Here is a 7,371-nt window from a genome sequence, read left to right as displayed (position 1 = left end):
GGCAGTTCGTCTCTTGTCCGCCGACCGATTCCCTTAAAAACGCTAGCTTTCGACTTCACCCGTTTGAGGTACACGTCCGGATAACCCGGCTGTAACAATCGCAGAGGTGCTCCCTTTATGCCCTAGCCGAACAAGAGGGAACATAGGGCATAAGCACAGGAGCCAGGCAACCCAGCTTGGCAAAAACTTATGTCATAAAGGTGCATATAATGGCGAAGACAGGACACATATGAGTACACAACACATATATATGGTGAGCTTGACGCTCTAAAATAATGATCAGAATAAGCTTCTCTAAAAAGAAGCTCCCAGGTGATAGGGGGTACGTACATTTAATGATGTATATCCCTCGAGTTTGCGGTTGATCCGAACACTGGTAGAAGTTGTAAAAAGTGAAAAAGAGAAAAAGAGGGGTGAGAAGGAGAAAAGACAAAAATAAGCTACAAGTGTGGATTTAGGCGTAGAATCTGCGGAGCCGAGCAGCGTTCCATGGGTTTGGCTCCAAACGATTATCCGAAGCGTTAAGAAGGCGATAGGTTCCTCCAGTGAGAACTTCATCTATGATTAAGGGACCCTCCCATTTGGTCTTGAGCTTGTCCTTTTTCTTCTCTAGTAGGTGCAGGACGAGTTCATCGACATTATAAGTCTTTGCCCGTACTTCCCTGCTTTGATATCGCATGGCTTGCTGTTGGTAAAATGCGGAACAAACCTTCACGACGTCGCGCTCCTCCTCCAAGCCATCCAGATCGTCCTGTTGATCCAGCTCATCCTCTCTCTCTCTTCGTACATGCGCACTCGAGGTGAGTCATGAATAATGTCATAAGGCAGTACTGCCTCGGCGCCGTACACCATGAAAAAAGGTGTGTATCCGGTCGTGCGATTGGGCGTGGTACGCAGCCCCCAGAGTACGGAATCGAGTTCTTCAACCCAGTGCTTGTTTGATTCGTGCAAGGATCGTACTAGTCGGGGTTTAATGCCGCTCATTATCAAGCTGTTGGCCTGCTTGACCTGACCGTTTGTCTGAGGGTGATATACAGAGGCGTAATCAAGCTTAATGCCCAAATTAGTGCACCAGGTTTTTACCTCATCGGCCGTAAACTTAGAACCGTTGTCAGTAATGATACTATGAGTGACACCATAACGGTGCACCACAGTGGATATGAAGTCTATAACTGGTCCAGACTTGGTCGTTTTGACTGGTTTGGCTTCTATCCATTTAGTGAATTTGTCGACCATAACCAGTAAATATTTCATCTTATGGCTTCCTCCTTTAAGGGGTCCGACCATGTCAAGCCCCCAGACCGCAAAAGGCCACGTAATGGGGATTGTTCGCAAAGCAGTGGGCAGCATATGGCTTTGATTTGCGAAAAACTGGCATCCAACACATCGCTGTCCGAGGTCTTGTGCGTCTGCTCAGGTCGTGGGACAAAAGAAACCCATACGGAAGGCCTTACTTACAAGGTCCCGGGCGGCGGCGTGATGGCCACCAAGACTGCATGTATTTCGGCCAAGAGCTACCGTCCTTCTTCTTCAGAGATACACCGGTGTAAGACTCTAGTTGTACTTTTCTTGTACAGTTCCCCCTCATGGACTTTATAAGCCTTCGAGCGTCGAACAATGTGACGGGCCTCTGTCTGATCATCAGGGAGCTTGTTCCTAGTAAGGTAGGCAAGTAAAGGTTCGGTCCATGGGTTGATTATAGCCATGATTTCATGGGCCCATGGTGTTATCTCGGTGCCCAAACCCCCGATGATATCGGAGCTATGTTCGGAATAAGAAGGTATGGTCGTCTCTGGAAGAATGTTGCCGCTGCCATCCTGCCACACTACGGATGGCTTAAAAAGCCTCTCTATGAAGATGTTAGGTGGGACGGGGTCGCGTTTACCGCCCATGCGGGCAAGTATGTCCGCTGCTTGATTACTCTCTCGAGCCACATGATGAAACTCGAGCCCTCCAAATTGGGCTGAGATTTTGAGTACGACATTACGATAAGCCACCATCTTCGAATCTTTTGCGTCGAAGTCTCCATTTATTTGAGATATTGCGAGGTTGGAATCCTCACGCACTTCAAGGCGTTGTATTCCCATGGAGACGGCCATCCGGAGACCATGCAATAAGGCCTCGTATTCGGCTGTGTTGTTAGAATCTGTGTACAGTATTTGGAGCACATAACGGATTGTGTCTCCCATGGGGGATGTCAAGACGACACTGGCCCCTAATCCGGCTAACATCTTAGAGCCGTCAAAGTGCATCACCCAGTTGGAATATGTGTCGTATTCTTTGGGGATTTCGGCCTATGTCCATTAGGCGACGAAGTAAGCCAACACCTAAGATTTAATAGCTCGGCGTGGCTTGTAAATTATTTCAAATGGTAAGAGCTCAATGGCCCATTTGGCAATCCGGCCGGTGGCGTTGCGATTGTTTATAATACCGTTAAGTGGTACTTCGGAAGTGATCGTGATGGAGCACTCTTGAAAGTAGTGCCGCAACTTGTGGGATGCCATGAAGACTGCATATGCTATCTTTTGGTAATGCGGGTATCGGGATTCATATGGTGTAAGGACCATTGATACATAATATACTGGTTTTTGAAGGGGGAATTTGTGCCCTCCTCATTCCGTTCGACGACGAGCACTGCACTCACTACTTGGTGAGTTGCAGATATGTAGAGCAGCATCGGTTCGCCGATGTTTGGTGCGGCCAAGATTGGGTTGCTCGCTGACAGAGCCTTTATTTCCTCCAGTCCGTTTGTGGCAGCATCCTTCCACACGAAGTTGTCAGTGCGGTGTAGCAAACGATATAATGGCAACACCTTTTCTCCTAATATGGATATGAAATGGATTAAAGCTGCCACACATCGAGCTAATTTTTGGACCTGCTTGAGGCCTGTTGGTGTTGCCAACTGTGACAAGGCTCAGGTTTGAGCGGGGTTCACTTCGATTCCTCTATCGGAGGCGATGAACCCAAGCAGTTTTCCGGCTGGAACGACGAAAACACATTTTTCCGGATTGAGCCATATGTCATATGTTCGAAGGTTGTCGAATGTAAGGCGTAAGTCACCCACCAATGAATTGACATGTTTGGTCTTGATGACAACGTCATCTACATATGCTTCCATAGTTTTGCCGATCTGTTTTTCCAGGCATGTTTGAATCATGCATTGGTAAGTTGCGCCAGCGTTCTTGAGCCTGAAGGCATAGTATTGAAGCAGAATGGCTCGTACGGAGTGATGAATGCCGTTGCGGCCTGATCGGATTCTTTCATCTTAATTTGATGATATCCGGAATATGAGTCCAGGAAGCACAAGGAATCGTGCCCTATGGTTGCGTCAATAATTTGGTCAATTCGAGGTAGTGGGAAGGGGTCCTTAGGGCAAGCCTTGTTAAGGTCTTTAAAATCGACACACAAGCGCCAGGATGTATCCTTCTTAGGTACCATGACCAGGTTTGCTAGCCAGTCCCGATGTTTGATCTCTCTGATAAACCCGGCTTCGAGTAGCTTGGCTAGCTCCTCCTCCATAGCTTGTCGTTTGGGTTCGAAGAATCGACGAAGAGTTTGTCTGACTGGTTTGTATCCCTTCAATATATTTAGACTATGCTCGGCTAGTCTTCGTGGGATACCTAGCATATCAGAAGGATGCGAGGCAAAAATTTCCTAGTTCTCGCGCAAGAATGCGCGTAATGTGGCGTCCACCATCGGATCCAGCTGTGCCCCAATGGAAGCTGTTTTATTGGGGTCCGTCAGGCGGACATGAAATTTGACTATCTCATCTACCAGCTTGAAGGAGTTAGACTTTGGTCTCTTATCGAGGATTACATCGTCCCTGCCTACTGTCGAATGTAGAGTGGTCAATTCCTCGGCCGCGAGGGCCTCGGATAATGCCTCAAGGGCCAGAGAGGCGGTTTTGTTTTTGGCTCGGAGAGCGATGTCCGGATCACTGGCGATAGTGATAATTCCACTGGGCCCGGGCATTTTGAGCTTCATGTACCCGTAATGGGGTACGGCTTGGAAGTGCGTGAATGCGTCTCGCCCCAGCAGAGCATGATACCCCGCTGTTGAAAGGTGCCATGATAACCCGCAAGTATACGGCATAGTTGTAACCTCTTTCGATAAGTAAGAGTGTCGAACCCAATGAGGAGCTAAAGGTAGAACAAATACTCTCTCAAGTCCTATCAGCCACTGATACGACTCTATGCACGCTTGACGTTCGCTTTACCTAGAACAAGTATGAAACTAGAAGTACTTTGTAGGTGTTGTTGGATAGGTTTGCAAGATAATAAAGAGCACGTAAATAAAAGCTAGGGGCTGTTTAGATAAAGATGCAATAAAGTAAATATAGCGAGTGTGGAAAAGTGATGGTAGGAGTTGTGAAATTGTCCCTAAGCAATTGACTATGTTACTAGACCGATAATCACTATTACAATTCTATTTGAGGGAGAGGCATAAGCTAACATACTTTCTCTACTTGGATCATATGCACTTATGATTGGAACTCTAGCAAGCATCCGCAACTACTAAAGATTCATTAAGGTAAAACCCAACCATAGCATTAAACCATCAAGTCCCCTTTTATCCCATACGCAAACAACCTTCTTACTCGGGTCTGTGCTTCTGTCACTCATGCCACCCACCATAAGCAAATCATAAACATATTGCAAACCCTACAACAGGAATCCCTCACGCTTGCGTGACACGAAGAGCACCATAGGACATTACCAATAATAAAACATGCAACTCAAACCAATCATAGCAATTCATCAATCACCTATAGGACAACGAAAATCTACTCAGACATCATAGGATGGCAACACATCATTGGATAATAATATGAAGCATAAAGCACCATGTTCAAGTAGAGGGTACAGCGGGTTGCGGGAGAGTGGACCACTGAATATAGAAGGGGGAAGGTGATGGAGATGTTGGTGAAGATGACGGTGGTGTTGGTGAAGATCGCGGTGATGATGATGGCCTCCGGCGGTGTTCCAGCGCCACCGGAAGCAAGGGGGAGAGAGCCCCCCTTCTTCTTCTTCTTCCTTGACCTTCTCCCTAGATGGGAGAAGGGTTTCCCCTCTGTTCCTTGGCTCCCATGGCGTGGGAGGGGCGAGAGCCCCTCTGAGATTGGATCTATCTCTCTGTTTCCGCGTTCTCTAATTCTACCCCTTCACCATTTCTTTAATATCCGGAGATCCGTAAATCCGATTGGGGTGAATCTTTTGCCCAGTTTTTTCTCATAAAATTATCTTTCTTGCAGCAAAAAAAGGGCATCATCTGCTTTACGGGTGGCCCATGATAGTGCCAGTTGCGCCCAGGGGGTGTGGGCGCGCCCCCTGTCTCGGGGCCACCTCGGACAACGTTTCGTGTTGATTCTTCCTCTAGAAAATCCCAAATATTCCAAAATAATTCTCCGTACGTTTTTATCCCGTTTGGACTCCGTTTGATATTGGTTTTCTGCAAAACATAAAACATGCAACAAACATGAACTGGCATTGGGCACTGGATCAATATGTTAATCCCAAAAATAGTATAAAAAGTTGCCAAAAGTATATGAAAGTTGAAGAATATTGGCATGGAACAATCTAAAATTATAGATACGACGGAGACGTATCAGCATCCCCAAGCTTAATTCCTGCTCGTCCTCGAGTAGGTAAATGATAAAAAAGATAATTTTTGATGTGGAATGCTACCTAGCATAATCTTGATCACACTACTAGGAAAAGGGCTATAGATGGGATTGACACTAATGGCGCACCAGAAAGATGGTGCGCCATTAGTATATACTAATGGCGCACCACAATCTGATGCGCCATTAGAGTTTAAACTACTAATGGCGCACCATGCTACGGGTGCGCCATAAGTATCAATTTTTTTTAACTAGTGCGCCTGTCCAAACATACTAATGGCGCATCCGGGCAAAGTGCGCCATTAGTAGTTGTAACTACTAATGGCGCACCAGGCAGCAAGTGCGCCATTAGTATAGAATTTTTTTTTGAACTAGTGCGCCTATCCAAACATACTAATGGCGCATCCTGCCCAAGTGCGCCATTAGTAGTTGTAACTACTAATGGCGCACCAGGCAGTGGGTGCGCCATTAGTATAGAATTACTTTGCCGAGCATGGGTACGATGGCGACTTCATGGGGCCTCCTTCTCAAGAACCAAACCCAAGAAAAGACGTGTGCGATCTAGCTCGTACCGCGGAGAAGCCAAGTTGCAACAGGCGCCGTCTGGCGTTCAGCTCTCAGGAGACGCCTCCAGCTGCCGACTTCACCGAGCCTCAGATAGGCGAGGTGCGAAATATTATCAGCCCCAACACACTCAAGAAGGCGGTCTGTGAGCAGAACTCGGTCCCATTACAGGAGAAGAAGAAGGCACGCAAAAGAAAGACTAAGAAGGGTGCGAGCCAGCCGGCACCGAGTACGATCCGTGCTCAGGACGGGCCACCTTCACCGCAGGATATCTCGAGGAGGGTGCATGTGGCGGGTAGGGCGATGCTACCACCAAATATGCTCAATGCTGCAACCGGTGCTATGCGGAGTCTGCACGACAGTGTTCTTTCTTTGGAGAAGCGGCGTCTCAGAGAGAAGGATGTGGCATACCCGGTTTTCGTGGCCAAGGTGCCAGAGGGCAAGGGCTTTGTGGATGGCGACATCGGGGTTACGATCGTCCTGCGGTTTGATGACATCTTTGCTATGTTTAACCTTCATCCGCTGCACTACACCTTCGTTCAGCTATTTTCGCTGAGTATGGAGATGCGGATCATTCGCGACAAGACCCCGGACATCGTGATAGTCGACCCCTTCTACATGCGTGCCAAGATCTTGGGCAGCGCTGGGGACCGGCAAGTCGCGAGTTCTTACCTCGAAGGCGTCATTCTGGCAAACCAAGATAAGGATAACTTCCTCGTGCCTTACTTTCCCGAGTAAGTCCTCCCCTCAACCGGCCCGTAACATATGAATTCTTACTTTTCGATCGTTTTTCTTTTAACATTCCGTGTTTTCTGCAGTGACACACGTTGCACGCTCATCCTCCTAAGCCCCAAATATTCCATGGCCACGTATTTCGACCCGGACCGTCAGTCGAACGTAGACTACACAAATGTCAAGAAGGTTCTTGATGATGTTCTCCCCGGCTACGCCCAATCTGGAGGCACCTTCACCAGGCCTATTCGTAAGTACGGCAAGCACGTGTTCTCCCACAATACGACGTTCTGCTGCGTCAAGCAGCCGCCTGGCGGTCAGAAGGGTGCCTACTACGCCATCCATCACATGCGGGCGATCGTACGGGACCATCATCAACTTCTGCTACCGAGTAAACTCCAAGATTGGGCCGCGAGCGTGTCGGCAATCCAGGACGCGGACCTCCGACAAGAATT

This window comes from Triticum aestivum, chromosome 4B (assembly GCF_018294505.1).
Source record: "Triticum aestivum cultivar Chinese Spring chromosome 4B, IWGSC CS RefSeq v2.1, whole genome shotgun sequence".
Taxonomy (NCBI): domain Eukaryota; kingdom Viridiplantae; phylum Streptophyta; class Magnoliopsida; order Poales; family Poaceae; genus Triticum; species Triticum aestivum.
This window is presented reverse-complemented; position numbering follows the sequence as displayed.